Source organism: Eretmochelys imbricata, chromosome 2 (genome assembly GCF_965152235.1).
Source record: "Eretmochelys imbricata isolate rEreImb1 chromosome 2, rEreImb1.hap1, whole genome shotgun sequence".
Taxonomy (NCBI): domain Eukaryota; kingdom Metazoa; phylum Chordata; order Testudines; family Cheloniidae; genus Eretmochelys; species Eretmochelys imbricata.
Window position 1 is genome coordinate 85,791,178 of NC_135573.1, and position 26,197 is coordinate 85,817,374.

Here is a 26,197-nt window from a genome sequence, read left to right on the forward strand (position 1 = left end):
TCACCTGCAGAGATGTTCCAGGAAGCGTCTTTTACAGACTAGCCTTCTTCTAGTTGGGGTTCAACAATCACTCCCACCCCTGTGGTTACTGTCCTTCATTCCAGTCTCTTTCAGGTAACCTTTGGGGGTGGAGAGGCTCTCTCGAGCCAGCTGAAGACAAAATGGAGGGGCTTCCAGGGGCTTAAACAGACTCTCTCGTGGCTGGTCCCCTCCTCTCTCCTATCCAGAAATCAGCTCCAAGATGGAGTTTTGGAGTCACCTGGGCAAGTCACATGTCCATGAATGACAGTTCCTTACCAGCCAGGCCACATTCTTGGGAAAGTTCAGATGTGGATTGGTGTCTCCAAGTTCATTGTTGGCTTAAGTGTTTCTTGATTGGACACTTACTGAGAATAGTCTTTTCTCAGGAAGCTGACCAACTGCTTCACTGAGGCTACTTAAAATTAAACAAGTGCATAGCCCGTATTCATAACTTTGAATACAAAAATGATACATGCATACAAATAGGATGAATAGATTCAGTAGATCATAACCTTTCCAGAGATATATTATGTGGCATATGTAGCATAAAACATATTCCAGTTATGTCATATTTACATTCATAAGCATATTCCCATCAAGCATTATGGGGTGCAACATCACAGGTCCAATAAAAGATACCCTCACCCACCTTTTCTCTCTAGTATCTTGGGACTGGCATGGCTACACAATACTTCATACAGTGTTAACCTTGTTAGTTAGCCTTTTGGATGTCTCAGTGCTTTTACAAAGTTTAACTTTTTTAATTAAGTTAAACATTAAACATAAATTAGTAAATAAAAATAGGAAGTAAAAGGGTGACCAAAACCAGGATATTGGGAAATACCTGGCTCTCTTTTTCAGTAAGAAAGCAATAGCTGAAAAAGGTATTATATAATTAAATTCATATGGATAATATGTTACAGCAAATAAACAGTAAAACATACAAAAAAGTGTACATTCCCATGCAACATGCAAGGTATACAGTAAAAAAGTAAACAAGCCATGCTACTTAATTAAAATCCTATAAGGGCTCGAAAAAAGTAGTCAATATGTTGTGTTCTCTTTTTCAGATAGCTGCGTGCTTTGAAAGCAAAAACCAACCCAGCATCAAGGAAAAATCCAAACAAAACCAGTAAACAATAAAGCCCAAACACCAAAATCCTATTCAAAAGTAATATCCAAATTGTTTTCTTTTAACAGATTATTAATTGTGAATAATAAAGCTACTTTGAATGGTGAAGCAGCCATTGAAAAACATTACAAAACCTCCAACCATTAAAATTCTGTCCAAAAGTTCTGCTTACTGAAGTAGTAAGAAAAAAAGCCCCCACCAACTATATCATAGAGTTTTGTAAATAAAAAGATTAAAATGTCCTATACTGGAAACAGGTCCAGATAATTTAGGGTTAAGACCTATTAAGGAGATATTGTACAAAAATGTTGAGTTTGTGTGTCAGTGTTACTATACACAGGCCAACAACTCTCAAGGGAAGGGTGTGCTCACACAGTTTTAACTTAATCCATAACAAGGTTTCACCCAGTTCATAATACAGTCTAAAAATCTGTATAGCTTTTGCACATTGAGATGTTCTCATTGTTGTCCTCAACAATGCCTAATTCTCCCCCCGCCTCCCCGTTAATTTAAAACCTGTCAAGGTGTCTGAGCTGTTCCAATTGTGCCTTCAAATGTGCCTTCCTTGCATGAGTCTACATTGACTTTCATCTACATTGTGTTGCCCAGTCAACTAGTTTTGTTAAACTCCTCTGAAGTCTCTCACAATCCTCTCTAGTGTCAACTAACCAAAATAATTCTATACAGACACCTCTGATGTTTTGTGGATCACCTAGACCAGTAAGAGGCTTTCACTGCCTGCCCTATAACCTTCAGGCATCTTATACCGTGCTCCTATGGCTCAGATGCCTGACACCGGTAGCCTGCCCACAGGCACAAAGCCTCTGCAGCCTAGTTACTCCTGGCAGGGTGATACCAACAGCCCTTTCAGTCCTGAGTGGCGCCAGATCTGTCTTCGGAGTTCTGAATTGCCAGGCACTCTGACTTTACTCTTTTTCTGGTTCTTCACCCTTGAAGGTATGAAACCAGCTCTCTAGACCTCAGGTTACTTTGATGCACACACTCTCCACACAACAGAAACCAGTTTGGGGTAAAAACAAAGGTTTATTTAATAGAAAAACTACAGATTCAAAGATGAAATAGTGAGGGAGAGCAAACCTACAAGTTACACAATGAATATTCAGGCTTTACACTTCTATGTTAGAAAAAATGCCTTTCTAATACAAGTTACCTATTGCCACTGAACAGTTGACCATTGTACCCTCAAACTGTAGGGGGGAATCCAGTGTGTAGGGAGGAATCCGGGTTCCTGCTTAGAGGCTGTGCTGTCCCTCAGTTTCTGGATGAAAATTTCAATTTCCAGCCTTCCTTTTAAAAGACTTTGTCTCCCCTTTCCTGGCATGGTGACTCATGGTTATTCAGAGTGGTGAGAATTCCCAGTTGTCTTAGGGCTTGTCTCCACTTACCAGGGGATCCCTGCGTGGTGATAGACCCACCAGGGATCAATTTAGTGGGTCTAGTGAAGACCCACTAAATCGACTGCCGATTGCTCTCCTGTTGACTCCAGTACTCCACCAGAACAAGAAGCATAAGGTAAGTCGACAGGAGAGTTTCTCCCATCGACCCAGTGCGGTGCAGACACCGCAATACATTGACCTAAGGTACATCGACTACAGCCACATTCATGTAGCTGGAGTTGCATAACTTGGGTCGACTTAGCCCCGTAGCGTAGAACTGCCCTTAAATGTCTTTCCATTAACTCTCATGTCCCATCATACATCTTTTCCTGGGTTGTACAATAGAACTTGAGTCTGGTTTTGTGTAAACACCGGGTGTGGGAAGTACCTCTGCCTGGCTGATCACTCATTGTCCTGCTGTGAGGTAACGCTGAAGTTTGAGAGCGCAATTCTGAACTATACAAATTCTTAACTATAGCCTGGATACATCTCAATGATTAAGTTTAGCGCAATATTAATCCTCAACATATTTTAACAGCCCAATAACATTGTATATAATCACTTGATTTGACTCATTCTTTGAGATTCAACCCCTGTTCTCCCCTTGGGGTATCCGGATCATGAGAATCCCTAACCTCCCTGATGGTAGTTAGACTATTTTAGTGGCTAACTTAATCTCTAGATTGACGGTCTCTGGAGTTGTAATTTTCATATTTTCCAGTGTAAATTGCATGCTTAAAGTCTCCTTCACATCCTCCTTCATCAATATGCACTAGGCCATAAGAGTTTTTCCCCCTACACTAAATGGGAAAGGCATTTAGGAGATTTTTCTCCCTGGGAAACTCTTGTGATTGTGTAGCAATAAGATGCAAAAAGTTAGTTCTTGACTGAAATAACTCTGAATTCTTAGTCAGAGGTCCTGTGAAGGCAAGTTAATAGCATTAATCTTTAAACATACAAAGAATGTAAGGAAAATAGCTTACTTAGAATTAAGTGTATTACTTTAAAGGCAAATATACGATATGTGCTCAATGTGTTCTCTTGAAACATTTCTACCCATACATCTGATTATCAGATCTGAGCAAAAAGAATGTCAGAAGACAAATCTGATTGAAAATATCAGAGAGGAAGTTAAAAGAATAAAGGACTAGAAAAAAGTGAGTTTACAAGACTATCAAAATGTATAGCCACTAGCTTTTAAGCCAGTTTGATCAATGCAACAAATTTGGTACTTTTAAAGCTTCCTCTAACTAGACAAACCAAAATAGGGAGAGAGAGAGAAGGAATGAATATACAATGTTTTTCAATGATAAAGAATAGCTTACACCCATCTAGAATTAGCTAACAGCACTGTACCATTCCAGGATAACAATTCTATTCAGGCTGGAACTTGATATGCCAAGCAATACTTCATTCCAGGAAGCCAATGTTTAATAGAATTTCCAAATTAAATTAATCTCTCTCTCTCTATAATGCACTTTTCAGTATGCTGCTTTAAAGAGAGATCACAGACACAGGGCCACGTTCAGCATAACTCCTGGCAGGTATCCACGGGGATCAAGCTGCAGTGGCAGAAAGTCTGCAATCCATTTACCTGGTATGGGGGAAGGAGGCTTATCATAAGGGACCAGAACACTACCACTAACACAGTTAAAAAAAATCCACTCATTCAGAATGTACCAATTCAGCTCCAGCAGCTCTTCTCAGAATCTCACTCTGGTGAAGTTCTTATGAAGATTCTCCCTGGCCCTGCAAAGCTTCCCTTTCCCCACTGCTGCAACCCAGATAGGGCAACAATGGAATCAGTCCTGCACCACAAAGAGCTTCTCTCTCCATTGTCTTATACTTCAGGCTGATCTACACAAGCAAATTAGGTTGGGTTAACAATGTCAGTCAAGGGTGTGAAAAATTAACACCCCTGAGCAGCGTAGTTAAGCCAACCTAAGCACCCGTGTATGCAGTAGTAGGCTGATGGAAGAATTCTTCCATCCACCCAGCTACTGCCTCTCAGGGAGGTAGACTGCCTATACCAATGGGACAATCCTTCCCATCAGCCCACGTAGCGGCTACATTGAAGTGGTACAGTGGTGTGGCTGTTCTGCTGTAGCATTTTAGCAGTAGACAAGCCCTTAAAAAATCTGTTCTATTACAGCAGGTAAAAGCAGCAGAAAATCATCAGGATGTTTTAGCTCTCAAGTCCTTTTATTCAGGTTACAAAATAATCAGAGCTCTCAACAAAGTGGAATATCTACACCCTCCATTTTTTTTCTGCCTTGGTTTACAGCCTAGTTGGTCTGTAGTCTAAAGCCAGCCCTGTTCTACCTGCTATTCACAGTGCTCAACTGCAGGCAAAGCATTCTCTGGCATTGCACTGAAGATTACCGGACTGACACAAAGTCTCATTGCATTTCTTTATACCACCCAATGCCGGAAAAAATAGAAAATACAGCAAAACCCACCAATGACTCTGCTCCCCTCCTCTCCCCACCACATTTATAGCATGCCCTAGCCTTAGCATCATCATCTAGACTAGCTTTGGAATGTTAAAGAGATTTGCCTCTTCTGTAATGTCACCAGTTATATGCGGTTATACAACCATTTTTATTGGGCTGGATACTTTGTGTAACAATTGCTTTGAACTGACTGTGCTGCGGGACTGTAGCACCACCAGCCAGCAGTGCTCCAGGCAGCGCAGTAAGGGGGTAGGGAGCAGGGGGGATTGGATAGAGGGCAGGGGAGTTCAAGTGTGGATAGGGGTCAGGGCAGTCAGAGGGCGGGAAACAGGTGGGGTTGAATGGGGGCAGGAGTCCCGGGAGGGCAGTCAGGAAGGAGAGGCGGGGTTGGATGGGGCGGCAGGGGCAGTCAGGGGTGGGAGGTCCAGGGATGGTCAGGGGACAGGGAGCAGGAGGTGGATGGGGCAGGAGTCCTGGGGGGGGGGCATCAGGGGGCGAGAAGTAGGGGGTACGGGGGTTGGATGGGGTCAGGGGCTGGGCCATGCCTGGCTCTTTAGGGAGGCACAGCCTCCCCTAACCGGCCCTCCATACAATTTTGCAAACCCGATGTCGCTCTCTGGTCACTAACTTTGCCCTCCCCTGGCTTAGAGCCACTACACTAGAGAGCTTACAGTGGCACAGTTGCATCGGTGCAGCTGAGCTGCTGTAAGCGCTCTAGTGTAGCCATAGCCTAAGGGTATGTCTACACTACGAAATTAGGTCAATTTTTTAGAGATTGATTAAGAAATTGATTTTATACAGTCGATTGCGTATGTCCACACTAAGCACATTAAGTCGGCGGAGTGCGTCCTCACTACTGTGGCTAGCATCAGCTTACAGAGAGGTGCACTGTGGGTAGCTATCCCACAGTTCCCGCAGTCTCCACCGGCCATTGGAATTCTGGGTTAAGCTCCCAATGCCTGATGGGGCAAAAACGTTGTCGTGGGTGGTTTTGGGTACATGTCATCAGTCGCCCCTCCCTCCGTGAAAGCAACATCAGACAATTGTTTTGCACCTTTTTTCTGCGCAGACACCACAGCACGGCAAGCATGGAGCCCGCTCAGCTCAGCGTCACTGCTGCTGTTGTGTCCTGGGTGCTGCTGTCAGCAGATGGTGCAGTATGACTGCTAACCGTCGTCATCCGCTGCAACTCTGCTCTCCTGCTCTTGTAAGTGAGCTCAGTCTCAATAGTAAATTTCTCCATGTTGGCCTCATCCACCGCTTCCACTGCAACTCTGCTCTCCTGGTGCCATGAATCCACCTCACAGGTCCTCTCATCGTTCTGTATAAATATCCATTCTCGTAGCATTCATCGTCATCCACCGCTTCTGCTGCAACTCTGCTCTCCTGCAGACGCCATACCACGGCAAGCATGGAAACTGCTCAGCTCACCGCTGCTGTTGTGAGCACTGTAAACACCTCGTGCAGTATGTGCAGAACCTGCAAAAGCAGGCGAGGAGGCGATGGCAGCGTGGTGACAAGAGTGATGAGGACATGGACACAGACTTCTCTCAAAGCATGGGCCCCAGTGGTTTGGACATCTTGGTGGCAATGGGGCAGGCTCATGCCGTGGAATGCTGATTCTGGGCCCATGAAACAAGCACAGACTGGTGGGACTGCATAGTGTTGCGGGTCTGGGATGATTCCCAGTGGCTGCAAAACTTTCGCATGCATAAGGGCACTTTCATGGAACTTTGTGACTTGCTTTCCCCTGCCCTGAAGTGCAAGATGAGAGCAGCCCTCATAGTTGAGAAGCGAGTGGCAATAGCCCTGTGGAAGCTTGCAACGCCAGACCACTACCGGTCAGTCGAGAATCAATTTGGAGTGGGCAAATCTACTGTGGGGGCTGCTGTGATCCAAGTAGCCAACACAATCACTGAGCTGCTGCTATCAAGGATAGCGACTCTGGGAAATGTGCAGGTCATAGTGGATGGCTTTGCTGAAATGGGGTTCCCTAACTGTGGTGGGGCCATAGACGGCACCCATATCCCTATCTTGGCACCGGACCACCTTGGCAGCCAGTACATAAACTGCAAGGGGTACTTCTCAATGGTGCTGCAAGCACTGGTGGATCACAAGGGACGTTTCACCGACATCAATGTGGGATGGCCAGGAAAGGTATATGATGCTCACACCTTCAGGAACTCTGATCTGTTTGAACACCTGCAGGAAGGAACTTACTTCCCAGACCAGAAAATAACTGTTGGGGATTTTGAAATGCCTATAGTTATCCTTGGGGACCCAGCCTACCCCTTAATGACATGGCTTATGAAGCCGTACACAGGCACCCTGGACAGTAGTCAGGAGCTGTTCAACTATAGGCCGAGCAAGTGCAGAATGGTGATAGAATGTGCGTTTGGATGTTTAAAAACACGCTGGTGCAGTTTACTGACTCGGGTAGACCTCAGCAAAAATAACATTCCCATTGTTATTGCTGCTTGGTGTGTGCTCCACAATATCTGTGAGAGTAAGGGGGAGATGTTTATGGCAGGATGGGTGGTTGAGGCAAATTGCCTGGCCGCTAATTAATCGCCCTGGTGTCTGGCTGCACGTAGAAGAGTGCAGCAGGGTGCGCTCCGCATCAAAGAAGCTTTGAAAACCAGTTTCATGACTGGCCAGGCTATGGTGTGACAGTTCTGTTTGTTCCTCCTTGATGAAAACCTGCCCCCTTGGTTCACTCTACTTCTCTGTAAGCCAACCACCCCTCCCCCTTCGATCTCCGCTTGCAGAGGCAATAAAGTCGTTGTTTCAGAATCAAAGATTCTTTATTAATTCGTCACACAAATAGGGGGATAACTGCCAAGGTAGCCTGGGAGGGGTGGGGGATGAGGGCAGTCCTCTGGAATGGAGCGGTTGGGTGCCTGGAGCCCCCGCCACACTGTGTTCTTGGGCATCTGGGTGAGGAGGCTATGGAACTTGGGTAGGAGGGTGGGCGATTAGACAGGGGCTGCAGTGGCGGTCTGTGCTCCTGCTGCCTTTCCTGCAGCTCCACCAGATGCCTGTGCATATCAGTTTGATCCCCCAGTAGCCTCAGCATTGCATCCTGCTGTCCATCATGCCCTTGGAGATTTTTTCAAATATTTTAGCATTTTGTCTTTTGGAATGGAGTTCTTTGGAATGGAGTTCTGATAGCATGGATTCATCTCCCCATACAGCAGTCAGATCCAGTACCTCCTGTTCAGTCCATGCTGGAACTCTTGTGATTCTGGGTCTGCATGGTTACCTGTGCTGATGAGCTCGGCATGGTCACCTCTGCTGATCAGCTCGCCACGCTGGCCAAACAGGAAATGAAATTCAGACGTTCCCGGTGCTTTTCCTGTGTACCTGGCTAGTGCATCTGAATTGAAAGTGCTGTCCAGAGCGGTCACAATGGAGCACTCCGGGATAGCTCCCGGAGGCCAATACCATCAAATTGCGTCCACACTACCCCAAATTCGACCCGGTGATGTCGACGTCAGTGCTAATCCCCTTGTCGGGGAGGAGTACAGAAATCTATTTTAAGAGCCCTTTAAGTCAACAAAAATGGCTTCTTCGTGTGGATGGGTGCAGGGTTAAATCAATCTAACGCTACTAAATTCGACCTAAACTCATAGTGTAGACCAGGGCTATGAAAACACATCTCTAGCATACCATATTCTATATTACTTACACACACACACCGATCGAGTGTTAATTATCTGCAAAATAAATTTGTAAGAGGAAAGGTCTTTACACCTACTCACAACTAAGCATTGATAGCAGTAGATATTGTTGCCTTGGCACATCTCCAGGAAAGAACAAAATTGACTTATTGCTAGCATAGATGTTCAGGTGAGTAAATGTCATACGATACACTTTGAGTTGTGAGGAAAAACAAAGTTTAACCCACTTGATGCAGAGTTGTGCTACACTTAGCATATGGCAATGGGGACTGCTTTGAGGGCACTGAAGGATTCATTTCAACTAGCAAATTGCATTAACCCAATAAAATTAATTAATAGCACCAGTATGCCTCAGGGCTTATCTACACACTGGCACTTTACAGTGCTACAACTTTCTCTCAGGGGTGTGAAAAAACACCCCCGAGTGCTGCAAATTTCAGCGCTGTAACGTGCCAGTAGAGACAGTGCACCAGCGCTGGGAGCTGTGCTACGCCCCTCGTGGAGGTGGGGTGTTTTTTTTTTTGAGCGTGCTGGGAGAGCGCTCTCCCAGTGCTCTGCCATGACCACACAAGCCATCTTAAAGCACTGCCAGTGTAGACAAGCCCTTAAACAGGGTAGGGGCAACATTAGGATAGGAGCTGTACAGAGTAAGGGCATGTCTACCCTGGCAAAATTACAGCACTGCTCAGAGAGTGCAGAAGGAAAACCGCTGTTGTGTGTTCACACTGACAGCTGCCTGCGCAATAGCATGTTCACACTTGCGGCGGTATTTGGAGCGGTGCACTCTGGGCAGCTATCCCACAGAGCACCTCTTTCTCTTTTGCTGTTAATACTTGCGGGAAGGCGGAGAGGGTCACGGGGCATCCGGGGTCCAGGCCCAATGCCCGTGATGCATTGCTTCGCGTCCCAGCAATCCCCGTGCTTCCATCTGCATTTGGCACCATCTTTCAATGGTTTGTGTACTGCGCGCCCTGCCTCTTTTGGGCTTTAGGAATGGATCCCGAACTGCTGACCAGTATGCTGCTTGCTCTGACCAACACATCACAAGTGGCAGTGGAGTTATTCCTTAAACTACAAAGGCAATAGGAGTACGACATGTACCTACCACACGTGGCAAGATCTGACACGCGATTGCTTGTGGCATTCACAGAGGTGCTGACCGCAGTGGAACACTGCTTTTGGGCTTGGGAAACAAGCAGTGAGTGGTGGGATCACATAGTGATGCACGTCTGGGATGACGAGCAGTGACTGCAGAACTTTTGCATGAGGAAAGCCACATTCATGGGACTGTGATGAGCTCGCCCCAGCCCTGTGGCACAAGTACATGAGAATGAGAGCTACCCTGTCACTGGAGAAGTGTGTGGTGATTGCACTGTGGAAGCTGGCTACTGCAGACCGCTACCAATCGGTCGCTAACCAGTTTAGAGTGGGAAAGTTGACCGTTGGGCTCATAGGCGCTGACTTTCCCTCTGCCTGGTGGGTGCTTAACTCCACCCGCCCCTGGCCCTGCCTCTTCCTGCCCCTGCACTGCCATCGCCCCACCCCCATTCCATCCCTTCCCCAAAATCCCGCACCTTGTGGTAGGCATTCCACAGCTCCTTCATTTTGACCGTACACTGCAGTGTGTCCCAGTCATGGCCCCTTCTGTCATGGATCATGAAATCTGTCCGTAGATATCATAATTCCCACAGCTGGAGCACAACGGGGACTGGACAGCCTCCTCCCCCCAAATGCTGATGAGGTCCAGCAGCTCGGCATTGCTCCAAGCAGGGGATTGCCTGGTGCATGGAACAGGCATGGCCACCTGGAAAGATCCACTGAGACCACTGCATGCATCACCGAGCAAACAGGAAGGGGACTTTCAGATTTGCAAAGGAATGTATGGGGTGGGGATGCCAGTTGGTCACCTGAGGGAAGGGCAGAAGAGTTCAAACTGATGACCAGAGAGGTCAGACCAGGCATTGTGGGACACCTCCCGAAGGCCAGTTGCAGTGGTGTAATGGCCATGGTGTCTACACTAGCACTGCAGCGCGGACGCAGAGAGCTGTACGCCTCTCTTTGGGGTGGGTTTTTTTTAAAGAGCACTACAACTGCAGAGTTTCTGCGCACTAAGTGGCTTGGCAGTGTGTACACCTTGGAAGTTACAGCGCAGAAAGCGGCTTTACTGTGCAGAAGCTTGCCAGTGTAGACAGGGCCTAAACAAAATGATCCTTGCCCCCAAAGACCTTATCTACTAAAGTCAATTAGAAGCGGTTTAGCAATTTAAACTGGTTGATGATTTTTGTAATGGTTAATTTGATATTCTAGAGAAATAATGCAAAAAGACAATGCAATGGGCCACATGTAACAGCTCCTCACTCTTCTCCTAGGGCAGTGCCACATACATGGGTCTTGCAGCAAAGCTCTTTGGCCCTTGTATATTACAAAAAGGTGCCAAGCTTTATTAGACAAATACAGTAATACTCCAAGCCTCTGTAAAGAGTGGTGGAGAAGTTTGAGAGCAGCAAGAGTATTTGTAACAGCCACTGTGGGGGTGGCAGTCAGATTCATTTGCCTAGTGCCAATTGACACTTCATGAGGTGGTGATTAAGGGTGGGGGGCACCATTTCAGTTGCAGAGTACAACTAGTTTTCCCAAACTCAGTGAATTTTTTTGTTCCTGCACACTGCCAGTAGTCTGGCAAGCCAATCTTCCTCTGCTGATTCTGCCAGATGTCTATGATATAGAATGCTGCCCACAACCAGACAGACTGGCAGTTTATGATTTTGACAATTCCTCATGGCAAAATTATAATTAGTGCACCAGTGTTGCTATGCATTCTAAATTGCATCACGCTGCTTTTTGCTCCAATTTTTTAAAAATCAGTACAGATACAATTAAAAAAACCTGCTGAAGACAAAAATAGAAAGTACAGTGGTTGCCATTAAAACACCAACATTTACCAAGCCTTGGTATTGGGACACTGCAGTATTCCCCCTGCCCCAATATTTAGACTAGGAAGCAACTTCTGTATAAAAGATATTTAAGCCCCTTCATTTTCAGTTTAAAATTGATTTACTGAAAAAAAATCCCAGGTTTTACAAGTAGTATTATTCCTTCCTCCCTCCCCTCCCCAATTTCCCCTCTACTTTTCTATCATTCAAATATATTAAAAAATACCGTATTAGGAAAATATAATACATTGCATGAGATATATGTATTATGAGGATACATTAGTCTATGTGTATATATGCAAAGCTACCTGTTGAAGTAAGGCTATTAGTTTAAAGATACACACAGCAAATAGGCATGGACACAAGGTCTGTAGTGCACATACATCTGAATGTACTGACGAATCTCCCTCCCACCACGCACACATTTCAAGCTGTTAACAGAGAACGGTCCTTCGAAAAGACTCCTTTAAAAGATTGCTGTGAGCCTACGCTATGAAGGATTTTTGGAAATTACACTGAAGGACTTCACATAAGACTGAGTGTTTATAAATATTTTAAAATATTGGGCCCCAATTATTAAATGTAAATATTTATAGGCTAATAGTTATAAGTCTACAACAATATTTGTTTATTCAAATGAAGAGTTTTATTTGGGTATTAGAGAGAGAGATTGTTTTCTTGAACTCAGAGGTGACATTTTGTTTTGAGTTCTGTTGCCGTTCTGCAGCAAATCACATTGAATTCTGTTCATCAAAGCATTAATCTACTGAATAGTTTTTCCCTCGTCCTTCCATACACCAAAATAAACCCCAATGTTTAACAGGAAAAATTAGTAATTTTTGCACCAGTTTTCAGCAGTTTTTGTTGTAGTAATAAACACTGATAAATTCCCCCCAAAAATTAAATCACAGAAACAAAACATGAAGGGCCCTAAAGATAGTATACACAGAGATGCTATGCAGTCTGAACTAGCTGTAGCAGAGGCTAGCCAGCCTGGTAAATCTATCCGTGTTAATCTTAGGATAGTTATGAAATGGCTTTGAATGACAACTGTGTGAAGTTTCAAGTGAGATCATATTTCCCAATGAATGTTAATGCCAGGATTATACAGCTTCTTCAGCAAGCAGAACACACTATTATGAAGTATTTTTCTTCTGTATTCTCATTCCAGCTATGTTTTAATCACTTTAGGGCAGGGAAAGAGTGGATGGGGAAATACAGGACGCTCAGGAGAAAGGTTTTGACGTTAAAATTCCTCAGAGAACAGGAGGAAAAATAAAGAGACAGTGCCCCCCACCACACAGGTGTTCTTCCCTCTGTAGTCACTCACTACTCCCCAGGAATTCTGGGGCTGGATAAAAGCCTCAGTTGTGGCTGCTTTTGTCTGAGAGTGGTGTTCAGGGCAGGAGTCTCATTTTAGTTAATTCCTCAGGCTGTTTTAAGTCTGGACCCTCCCTTGAGAGATTCTCTGCTGTTCTGTGGCACTTCTAGGACAGTTTGAGTCCACAACATAAATAAAATATTGTTTTGGACTTACTAAGGCCTGGTCTACACTACAGAGTGAGGTCAGCTTATGTCAACTTAACTCTAAGTGTCTACACTACAATGGTGTTCCCACTGACATAATTTGCCAACTACAGCAACTTAATTCCAACTCTGCGAGAGGTGTAGTGCTTCAATTGATGTAGTTAGGTTGATGCAGTGTCCGTGTAGACACTGCATTGCTGACATTGACTGTTGCTGCCTTTCAAAAACAGTCCCACAATGCCCTACACTGGCAGTTAAAGCGGTTCAAGCGCTCCTGGTGAAGATGCATACTGCCAACACAGTGAGTTTAGTGTGGACGTGTAAAACAGATTCCATAACTGTTTTGGCTGTATGTCAATGTGACTTAGGTCAATTTCATTTTGTAGTCGAGACTTGCCAATACTGACAAAGCTACCTCCTCACAAAGATTGCTGCCATGGCTGCTTGGTTCTATGTAGGGAATAGGAGCCTTTTTAACTGATGCAACTCTGCAACACAGTAACTAGATTTTTAAAAATCCTTGTTCCTATATAATTGTTCTAAATTATGAGGACCGAGAGGGTAGAGAGAGAATCTTCAGCAACTCCAGTTGCTCCCTTATAATGGTTTCTAGTTACGGCCACCTCGTTCCTGGTGACTAATCTTTGATTCAGTAGGAAGGTTGTGTGTTCCAACAACCTTGAGAGCTTTGCTGGTTGGAGTTTTAACTCCTTGTAGGGGCATCCTACAAGGTAGGATGCAGATGCAGAGCTGTCCACTGGCCCTCCAGACTGGGGGCTGACCAGTATTAACCAGCAAGTTAGTTATAGAAATAACCAGGTAGCCGTGCCAGCAAGCAGCATGATAGACAGGGATGGCACAGCCTCATTCATGCCCGAAAGGACATTGGTCAGTGTGGGAAGGATTCACATTTGGCCACCTACATAATGAAACCTCAACAGTGCCTATGGCTTCTGCTCCCTTCACAGAATTGAATAGCTGCAGCAAAGGAATAGCCCTCTGAAGAGGAAATTGCCCCAGCAAGACACAGGTGCCTGCTGTGTTCAACAGCTCTTGAAAGAGCTGGAGAATGTCAGAGGACATCTGAAAATTGAGAAAGGGCTAGACTCAAAGCACTAATAACAAGCGCATTGGAGAGAGACAACCTTGGATTCTCCTGGATAAAGCTGCGCCTGCTGCAGACAGAGGCTTTTCAGCAATGACCACAGAGTTAGGCTCTAATCAGCTCGAAAGAACTTGTGAGCTTTGGGGAAAGCCAGTACAGTGAAGAACATAACATCAGCCACAACATTATTAAGAACGTTGTTCCACAGAAGAGAAACTAGAAAGACTCCTCTGCCTTTGGTGGGAGACTGCTACTGTGGTGATCGACAGAAGCACTCCAGCAGGAGGAGTCCCCCCGCCCCTTTTTTTTCAAAATATATAAGGGGATATGGGTGCTTCCAGGACTTTCCTCGTGAGTGTTTGGCCTTTGAGATTTCTCCCATTTGGACAAATACTCTAAAGGTCTATTGATTTGGCCTAAGTGGGGATGTTTTATTATGTACTTGTTGACTGGCTTAACTATGTTAGGTGGGTGGTTGCTGTTTTAGTTATGGTGAAAAGAGCTGGAGTAAGTGTCTTTTCTGTAGTTATACCACATTAAGTATGACTTAAATCTTCTCTTCTGAAGACTATGAAAAGAAATGCAGGAGAGCATACAATGAACAGCAGCTTCTCTCTTTAAACAAACATTAAGATGTCTTGTAGCATAGGACTTCAGTCAGTACAGGGAATAGTGGTAACTGATTCAGATAAAATAACCAAACTTTTCCAAAAGTGCATTTCAGACCCACTTTCAATGAGTTTAAAGTGACTACTCAGGTGTAAGGCTGCAGGGAACCAGGCCCCATCAAAAAAGTCTATTCTGACAATATTTTCCCAACCAAAGAGGTTTCATTTTTTCTAATCCAAATATCTATCCAAAAGACAAACCATTAGGCCTTTTGAGGCTCCATCAGCACTAATGCATGCACCACTAATGTCCTGAACCACTTTGCTAGGGCTCATTTAATCCAAAGTACGTGTTTAGTGACCAACACATAGCATTTGAAATCTAAATTCAGGATTGAACAAGAGCATTATTGTCACACTCTTGAAACTAAGCCCACACATACATACACTATTAAAGGTTTATTTAAAAAACAAACAAACAATTTTTGTCCACATGTAGAATGCTTCAGATTGGAAAAAAGACACTACAAAAAGGGTATTACCTACTAGCCAGTAATACTTATTCTTGGCCTACATGATTAAAGTCTTCTGGAGATTCAGGAAAGATTCACAGGCCCTGCCTTTAAGATATTCCACTGTACAGTAATGCATCAGAGTGTTCCTATGGTTCACATATTAGTGTAACAGATTAGGTAGCATTCACTTGGTAGCGGTACTGAAAAATGTACTAGAAAATATGATGGCAATAAACCTACTCATGTCCTGGGCTAACATCTCTATATCTGGATTGGGAGCAAAGAGACTACTGGAGCATGAAATCAAGAGTTGGAGAAAGAGTATTGTTAACATGAGTTAACAATGGGGAATGGGCAGATTAGGGACAGAGGGTAAATTGGAGGGGTGGCTGGGGCACTTTCCCAAAAAGTGAAAAAACATGCCACGGCACTGTGACAATTCCCACCTGGATCAATGTAGGTTTTATCCCCTTCTCCTAATTGTCTATTTAGATTATAAATTCTTTGTGGATGCTGAACACGACTTCATGTATCTGTGTAGTGCATAGAACACCAAAGGCTGTTAACACTATAGGCACCAAACAACAAGAACTATTGTCTGACAATCACTTATTTAGGGATGTTCAGGAAGCTAAGATTAGTTATGTTCAACCAAATGTGACATGCATCAGCTGGATCTGTTTGGACAAGTGATTCCACCTACAAACCAATTTGTTGTCTTGCATTACAGTTGACTAAAAGATGTTGGATGGCATGAAGGCATGCCTAAAAGGATCTAATTTCCTCTTCATCTGCTTAATAGTATTAACAGTTGATGATCAATCATTCCCTGCCAAGACTACATAATATCCTTTAGTAGTCTGAAGATTTTGAAAGAGTGGAAGCATGAGGGGGGGCTATTCTAATACTCCCAAGGGAATTCTGTGCCACTGCGAACGTGCAGAATTTATGTCCCCTGCAGATTTCTTTGCTTCCCCACAGAAAAATGACTTTCTGACAGGGAAGCCACAAGAGCAGTCATGCGACCCTCTTAAGCAGTATGTTTTAGGTACCCAGAGCAGCTGTCAGAGAGGTAATTCAATATGGGGCATGAGGAGGGATGGGGGAAAAAGACCCGGCTGGCAGCTCCTACCCTGCACTGGGCTCAGCTGTTAGTCCTGGCTGGGCTGGGGAGGACAGGACGTCCTCTTTCTATGCATGGCATCTGGGGCCACCGCCAGACTTCTCCCTGGCTGTAGGAAGCTCTGCAAACTCCCTCTCCACCCCTCAGGCTTCCTGCACCCATCACTGCTCAGCTACAAGGGGAAGGATCACTGTACAGGGAGCTACTCCCCCATCCTCCCAACCCCCACACATCCAGACTCCCTCATACCCAGACCCTACCACCTCTGTGCAGCCAGTGACCTGTGCTCCACCATGCCATGCTTGAGCCTCCACATTTGACAAATACAATTTGTAAAATTTTAAAATAGTGTGCAGAATTTTTAAATATTTTGGTGCAGAATGTCCTCAGGAATTATAAGCAATAGACATCTCTTTCCATTTATAAACTATACTCCATTCTCAAAGATATTTTCTAACCTTTCCACACAGCCTACATAAATTTTATTAAATTCTCCTTTTAGTTATTTGTTTTAAAAAGAAGCAGACTGCCAATATTGCACAGCAAAACCCACAAGAATTCACCTTGAGTCATAAGCGTCAGATTGTGCTACCTCCAATGACTATCAGTAAAAAACAATTATTGACATCTTTTGTTGTTGTTGCCAAATGCAATGTTTTGCCATGTAAAACATCCCAACAATTACACTGGGGAACTTACATGTGTTCCATCCACACCTTCAGATTCATAGCAGACCTCTTCCACTAGAGTTCTTGGAATAACTGATTTGGGAGAGAGCAGGACATGCTGTTCTTCTCAGTGCAAGCCAGCTCACACAACACATATCATTAGTGGGTTAAGTATTGTGAGATAGCAGTGGGACACTATACATCAGAATTGTTGGTTTCTCTTACTGGTTCTGGGAGCAGATTGCGGTCTAGTAGTTACAGATGTTGCCAAATGAAACAATTCCCATGTTTGGGTCACGTAACAGCTCATGAAAGCTTATGCTCAAATAAATTGGTTAGTCTCTAAGGTGCCACTAGTACTCCTGTTCTTTTTGCGGATACAGACTAACATGGCTGCTACTCTGAAACCTATCATTAAAAATAGTGGCGTAGCTGTTCCCGCTCAGGCTGAGCTTGGGTTCTGAAATCCAGTGAGGGGGCAGGTTTCAGAGCCTGAGGGGGGAAAACATCTACAGTGCTGTTTTTAGTGCAATAGTGTGAAATTGAGGCTGTAGTCCCAGGCTCAGACTCACTGCTCTTTTTTTTCTTGGTAATAGACATCCACATTATCACAATGGTTTTACAGAAGGATCTGATTTGTAATGTTTCTTCTGAAAGATTGTGACAAAGTAAATGAGAGTTGGCTCTGTGATATTAACAGCCCTGTTTGAAGTGACCTTCTGTGAGCTCTCCCTTATCTTATCTGAGACAAGTGATGGCTATACCCCAAGAAAATTGCAGTATGAAACCTTGGCTTATAATGAGGGTTGTGAAGTGCACAGAAATATTAATAAGTCAGCAGAAGAGCTTGGATTAGACCTCATGATTTGCAGGCTTGCAGTTCAGTGCACCTTCTTCGGGGCAACAGGTCGTCATGTGCAAGAGCGCTCCTCACACTCTGCGAGTTAGCTTTCCCAAAATTATGGGGCATCAAGCGATTTTTGCATCATTGCAAGATTGCCTGCAATAGGGGCCAAAATCATGGAAGGTTGGGGACACTTCCTTTTCTGTGATGCAGTTCCCCCCCACCCTGCCCACTCCTCCCCAGGCTGTACTCACGCCTCCCTCGATAGCCTCTCCTAGCCCATGGCTGCCCCTCCTCACTGTCCCATGAGAGTGAGCATGTAGGAGTAAGACTCCTGCAGGAGGAGCTGCTTCCAATCCATTCATGGAGGGAAGGAGACAACAGTTTTTGCGAGGGTAATCAGTACAGCTGATTGCCATTTTTCATTGAATAGTTTCAAATAATGAGTGTGTTGTAGTCAAGGATTATATCCCCTCTTCTTCCCGCCCCCCAAAATCCCATCTCCAGATTCACCATTCTCTAAATGTTATCTAGAAGATTTACACATAGAAAGCTCTAGAACAAGTGTGGAGTCAGTAGAAACATTAGGCAGTGGTATGACATTCAACAACTTGTCCGTTTAATCACACTAAAACATGGCAGGAAGTGAAGCGAACTGCCTGGGTATAACATCTCTAATATAGTCTACATGTAACCTCCCCCACCCCCACACACGCTGACTATGCAGGTGCATTAGCAGGAGTTGGTGAAAGACAGCTTTGCCATAACCCTACTGACCCAAGAGGAGTCGTGCTCACTTGCACCAGGATTGAATTTGTCTAGCCAGATATCCCCTCTTGCTGTCAGCGACTTCAAAAAAGGAAAAAACGCAGCTAACAGAGAAGTGATGTCAGAATGCTATTTCACACCCTACAATTTAGGACGCGTGATTAGCTAGCCAGTCATTGTAAACCCCGAGTCAGTTGTGGAAAAGGTGTATAATAGATTAGTAGGTTCTCTTTCCTCTCTGCAGAGATATCTGTCTGCTAATGTTTCAATATGAAAACCAAAATAATGTTTCCATCAGAACATTAGTTATTGTGGTCACCTCTTCTGATTAGATAAGGATAATAGCTACCTACCTTATTAACAAGGAAGTGAGGGAAAGATTAAGACCAACATTTTCAAGGCTGACTAGGGGCTTTAGGGGCCCTAGGCATCTCAAGATTTGTCTAGTTTTCAGAAGCATAGAGCACCTGTAACAATCAATACAAGTTACAGAACCCTGAAAATCAGGTCCAAGGTATCAGAGTTGTGCACTCAAAAAATCAGTAACCACTTTGAAAAGCTTGGACAAATGGCATGCAGTCAGGTCCCAAAAGCAGTCTTGTGCCTTAATCAAAGTTACTCTTTCATCATAAAGACCACGGGGAAATTTTAGGTGCCAGTTTTGTTTAGAAGGGAAAGAGGGGACATTATTCCTGTGGCCACAGTGCATGTATACAATACAAGTGCACCCAACCGCTATAAAAGGTGCCAACTCCAATTTTTTTAAGAAAGTCATCTTGCAAAATGGTGTGTTTTCTGCAAGACAAAAAAGCAACGGATTAAGAGTGACAAACCGCATGCCATTTAAGGCCTGGATTTACAATGTATAAAAAGAAATTTTTAATCCTGGTAATTTAGCCTGCTATTAAAATACAGTAAGAAAAAAAAATCAGTTTGGCTGTTTTCATAGAGGGGAACATAGTGTCAAATAAGAGTCGCTGATAAACAGGCATGCTGAATTGCCCCAGGCTGATTTAGTCCAGACATTTTCCACACAGATTTTTGGGCAATTTCCTCAATGGAAAACCAGAAGTCATTTAAGACTTTGGCTTGTTTTCATTTTCCAGTTGTTGGAGAGGACCACAGATGTACCAAACACTGTGCACATTGTGAAATTTAACAAGATATTAATTCCATTTTACAGCAGTGGTAAAAACAGTTTTATAGTTCCAGCTTTAGGACCTGATGCAAATACTATTGAAGCCAACAGAAAAAGAGTCCCATTGACTTCAGTGATCTTTGGATTAGGTTATAATTTCTTCCTGTGAAAGCAATAACTCATGTCTGGCATTAATATTTTTTCTGTACAGTTTTCCTGATCTTGATAGATTTTATACTCTTGTTGCAATTCACATTTGACCATCTAGGAATTAAGCCAAGGTATACATACTATACATACTGCAATATACAGTACATCCACTCTTTTTTCTGCAACAGGATTTAAAGAAATCTTTCCTTCATATGCAAGAAGAGAAATGTACCTAATCTGCTATAAATTGTTTTATAAATGAGTCATATTTTAACATCCAAGAAGAGTCAGACATCTCCAGTGTGGATCCAGAACCTATGGTTGCTATGGTGATAACAGTTGGCTAGATTCGTCAGCCAGCCCCTGATATTTTAGTGCTAGCTTAGTTAGGAATTCACTGTTTGAGGAAATTAAAAACACAAAAAGATACAATGGTTTATTACCCTACTAGTTAAGGCAGGATATTTTTTCCTACAAGCAATAGCCTCTTCCTGCTCCAAGAGGGGAACCTACATACACAAATCCCGTGTGGCGTTGATATTGCAAAGTCATGTGACAAGTTGCATTAGCCATATACCTTCTACCCTCCCGCCATCATCCCTAACTGTATCCTAAACCCTAATTGGTCTCTACTGAGGCTACTTTTAACACACCAACTCCCCAAGCAGCTTCAAACAGCTGCCTTTTGTGTGTGTATAGACAGTTGTTTTTCTTCCACTGCCTCCCTCAAACAAAAAACACACACAGCAGAATTTCCTTCCCCAACAATGCACAAATCTGAGCTACAGGAGAGCCAGCTCTCAGTCCTACACAGTGACAGGTTCAGTGTGAGACATCCTGCAAAACATTAGGACTAGGAACTTTAGAACATTATGAATGGGAAGTTTCATTTTCTGGTGAACACTTGTGTTAGGCTAGGTGTTAAAAATGTGAGCTGAAGTAGATGGAATATTCAGAGGTTTCAAATGACCTTATGTAAAATGGCTGAAACAGTAGGTGGTCAGAGAAATGGCATGAAGTGTGTTTGTCTTTACTAGAAGAGTTGCTTATTAGGAGTTTTCAAGACTGCTATATTCTCATGAGAAAAAAGTGATTATGGTAACAAACCAAGTTCCTGTTTAAACAGAGCCAGCTTATGGAGACTTTACACATGGTGCAGGCAATTCCTCCTGAGTAGCCCCATTCACTTCAGTATGATTCCTTGTGTAAGTGATCACCAACATGATTAACAGCCTCACATTTCAAGCCTTTCAACAGTAAAGTACTAGCAGAAGCTTACTTTGATGCAACCCTTTGATTAAGGTTGCCACCCCTTTTACACATCTTTCTGGAAAGACTTGGCAATTTCAGGGGCAACACCACTACATTTGCCATCTTCAGCACCACTCATTACCATCCCATACTAAGAACCAGCATTTACTATCATATTTCCTGATCCTGGAGGACAGTGGGTTGGATCTGTTCTGGGTAGGCCCGACGATGAGAAGAGTTGCTATTTCCACTGTTCTGAGCCTCTTGCAATATGAAGCTAAGCTTCCTGCTCTTTTACTCAGTACTTTCTCATTTTCAGTCCTCTCCTCTCCCTGGGCCGGTCTAATAACTGGCCAATTTTGTGAGTTACTGCAGGACAAGTTTAACTTTAGTATTTTCCTGTGATCAGTTTGGTGGATTGAAGACTAGGCTTTAGACACCTGACCCTGATAAAAAGATGACTTGCCTTCCTCAACCTGGTGAGACACAAAAGTCAGAGCAACTCAGCCAGAGCAAGTCAGTTTTTGTAGCCAGAGTCCAGAAGTTGCTTATAGGGTTGTGTACTGTTCCTGCTGTCTTCCAGTAACCCTGAAAAATGAAGCTCTGTTTTCCTTTTATGTTCTTTTCTCGTTGCCTTTGTATGCATTTGTCAAAACAAGTGTCACAAAAATAGGAGCCTGTCTCTAAAAGCTCTCCTCCCACCCCCCAAACAAGGACATTGGATGCCATTTGAGATACTTTCCAGCATTTCTTCGCTTCCTCCATTAGATGATTTTACACAAGAGAAAAAACACAGTATATGGAAGTTGAAAACTTTTAAAAGTTCCACTCTACCTTTTTATAGGATAAATGAAAGAGAACCAACATGTTGCTGGCAACAATCAAGTTGTAATTTTAAAAAATCCCAGTTAAGTTGTAACATTTGATAAACCTTTTCTCCGTTTACACAGCAATACAGAACTCTAGCTTCTAATTCTGGGAGATCCAGAGATATTGCCATTCTAAGATGTACCATGGATGGAAGAGCTATTTTTGGGTGAGGTACAGAAGTTTCTAAAAATTAGTTACAAATTATACCCTCATTTTGAGCCATGTACATTTGGGTTAGTGGTAAGGGAACCAAGGCACTTGGTTTGCAGGTGGAAGGATGTGAAAAAAGTCAGCAATATACATTCAGGGTCGAGAGCACCGAGATGCACTGGTCTGACAACCTAGCCACCTTTCTAGGACACGAGCCACACTAGCCACCTTTCTAGGACTCTGAAAGCTACACATATAGTTTGGGGATCTGCAGTACTTTGTAGGTAGGACTAGAGGGGAGTAGCAAAGGGACCAGCTTAAGTAAAGTGCTCTATGGCATTATTCCTTGCTGATGCCTCAGATTTATTAGGAATCTGTGCAGGTGTTAATGGTATTCACGGTAGTATTTGTTACCACAGAGTCCCCTCTACTAATACGACTACACAACCGAAAGAGGTGGTTTGGTAATGGCAGTGCATCTTCTGCAAGGGAAAAAGGTGGCCTGAGCAACAGAGGGAGAGAAAGCTCTTCCATAGGGCAAGAGGTGGGGGGAAGAGATGGGAGGGAAAGGAACGCTAAAAGAATGATTTGATAGGAATTCCCTAGTTCTCTTACCCTTCACAGTTATCTACACCAGTGCTTCTCAAGCTATCTGATGTGGGGGGACTGGCAATTTTTCCCCTGCAATGTGCGCGCAGACCAGCTGCCGATGGCTCGTGGACCGGCACCGGTCCGCGGACCACCACTTTGAGTAGCACTGGCCTACACCACATAATGTGCCCACAGCCACCTCAGACAGTTGATATCTTGTTTTCAGCAGCTTTAGTTATGCTAAGATGTGATTTCTTTGGGGGGAGGGGGGGAAGAGGAGAGTTAGCCCCACACACTGCTATCCTACCTCAAAGGATCCCAGTGACAGACACCCCAACCTATCCTGTAGTTAGTAAATCCTCACACTCAGACCAACCCTCTATGAAGAATTCTGACCATCCTCTAATAACCTTCACCAGAGCAACTCATATGGCATCAACAACAAACAGTGTTGTCTTAGGTTCCCAACGCAAGAAAGTTGAACAAAAAATCTGAGAATCTGTAACTATTTTGGACATAAGAGTTTTTGCCTCCCTTTAAGAAAAACTTGGTAGTTTGAAGGGTTTGCAGGAGGACTGTTTTCTGACATTCTAAATTAAACTAGAGTTGTAGCCTGTAACAGAATGTGCTGTGTCATTTGCATTAATCTCTGTTTGCACTTTGAATCTTTGCACTACAGCCTCTTTTGGAGGGAGTGACTTCTTTTATACAGAGGAAATCTTCCATTTGGAGTCATAATGAGCAGATGGAAGTGAATTAAAGTAACAACTGTTTTCTTCCTGCATACACTGATGCATGTCAGAACAAAATGAAACTAATGCCCTCTATGGATACCGTCTTTTGAGCACCCAGAAATGTCTGGTAAATTTGACAGCTTCTCAGAAATAGACCAAAAATCAAAAGAAATCAAGCAAGCTTGTGTGGAATTTTAGTGAAAAGGATGCTAACGGTGTAAAACAAAAGCCACCACGTTATGCCAAAAGCAAAGCCAAAGCTTTGAGAGTTCCAGGAGGAGTCAGAAACAAACATAGCAGAATTTACAGATTTATGAAAGCCACAGCATGTCAATTATAGGTGTACAAGCTCTTTGAAGTGACTGGGCTTTCAAGCATTTAAGAAGAGGAAGAGTTGTCTGACTTTACAGAGCATGGTAAAATAGTGAAAACTCACTAACCCTGCAATACAAATTCTCCCAGAATCAGTGATGGTATCTTACATGAAAAAAATGTGTTCTAGAAAAACTGACCAATTCAGCTAGATCCAATGAACTAAATGCAGCATATACCAGGTAGGACACTAGACTGGGAGTCAGGACACGTGGGTTCTATTCCTGGCTCTACCTCTGAGCTTGTGTGTGATGTCTGGCAAATCATTGCAGAGTTAGCTCCTCTCAAAGTTCACCTAGCAGCCGTACTGCAAAATAACTCTTGAGCTGCACAGAATAATTGTTTTATTGCTCAGAGGGATTGTGTTAGCACAACTTGTCAGTTGCTACCTCAAGCTGTAACCAATACTTCCCGATGGGCCAGCCAACTCATGTTAAAAGCATCTCCACACTCCCATGAAGGGGTTAGTGGGTGTGGATAGAACTCAACGTAGGAGGAACAGTGAAAATAGTCTCTAATTGACTGTTTCCCCTTTTGCCCGTTGTCTGCTTTAATTGTTAGTTCTTCAGGGACTCTTGTCCACTTTGTGGAGTACCAAGCATAATGGGCCCTGATTGCAATCAGGGCCTCCAGTTGTTTCTGTAGGTAGAGACAACTCATACCTGGAGATAATGGGAGGGCTGAGTGAGGGCAGCTGGCTTCAAGAGTGTTACTGAGCATGCACAGTACAAGCCAAGCAGCAAATCGAGGGGCCCCGTGACCCTGCATGCCTGTCTCCCATGTTTTACCTCTGGCTGTAGGCCAAGCACATTACACACAGCAGGGGCCCTCAAGTTGCTCCCGACAAGCTCCTTGTGCTCCACCCTCCCATCTTTCTATGGTTCAGGGACTCCCTGAAACTCCCCCACCCCTCTCTCATGCCTTGGGATTGTCCCCCATGTTCTCCATATGCCAAGGGCACTGTGGGCTCCCCCCACCCTTCTTCCTTTACCTCTTTCAGGAACTGTATGCCCCATGCATTCTTCTCCTCATATTGCCCCCACAACCCCCAGCAGGGGTTTCTTGTGCCCTCATTCCCATTTCTTATTTTCTGGGACTGGGAAAGAAGAGAGAGCATGGGGGGCTGCCCTCAATCATTTCTTTGAGCTAGACAGACTGACACTAGTGAAACTACTGGCTCTGCTAACCATTTGGCAGGAGTTGTATGTGCCCCTTTTGTTCCTCCCCCCACATGGGTGGCAGGTATCATAAGTAGGGGGAGGCTGTGCCTCCCCAAACAGCCTAGCATGGCCCTGCCCATGCTCCACCCCCAGGCCAGGCCCGCTCCTGCAGTTCCCAGTGCTCTGTCCCGGCCCAGGCTGCCGGGGGCTGGCTGGCCAGCCTGCCTCCTGCAGGGTCTCGAGGCGGCTGGCGCCAGTGCTGCACTGCCTGGCAGGCACACCGGGGCTGGCTGCCCGGCGCCAACAGCACCAGGGCTGGGGGCACTGTGGCCACACTAGGCTCCTGTGGGGAGGGAAAGACAAGGTGGGGGGGGGGGGCTAGGCCCCTCCCAGTTTTCACCAATCAATGTTATGCCCACTGATAGCTGATCAGCTTCAGGGAAGGTTCTAGGTGACACATGCAAAAGACAAACCTGACATTGAATTGAGTGCAAGACCTCACATTGCTCAATGTATAACTACTCAAGGAGCTCAGGAGAATGCTGCTGGAAGGGAAGTGATAGATGTTTTGCCAATGAGTATTTGCCTACAAGAAGAGCAGACAAACAATACAGTAACAAACAGACACCACATAGAAATTTCCCCTACAAAAGGGGATTCATTGTGCAGTTTGCAAAGGAATATTAAATCCAACAAAAAAGTTGTGCATATTGTTAACCGATAGGTGACAGGGCAATGTTTGCCATTACAATGGACTTTACTGACAACAGCACCTATGCTCAGAAACACAAAGTTAGGTCAAGCACTTATTAATCTCATTATGTTCATGTTGTTAGAGCTTCCAAGGCTGCTATTTGAAAGCTTTAACTCCCCCATGTAACCAAAGTGGAATAGTGCTTGAGAGCTCTACTAAAAGCTCTAGGATGCAGTTACATATTTAGGCTACTTTCATAAAGTTCAGCAAAAGTTTTCCAAGAACGTGTGTGTTTCAGTTGATAGGTGCCCAA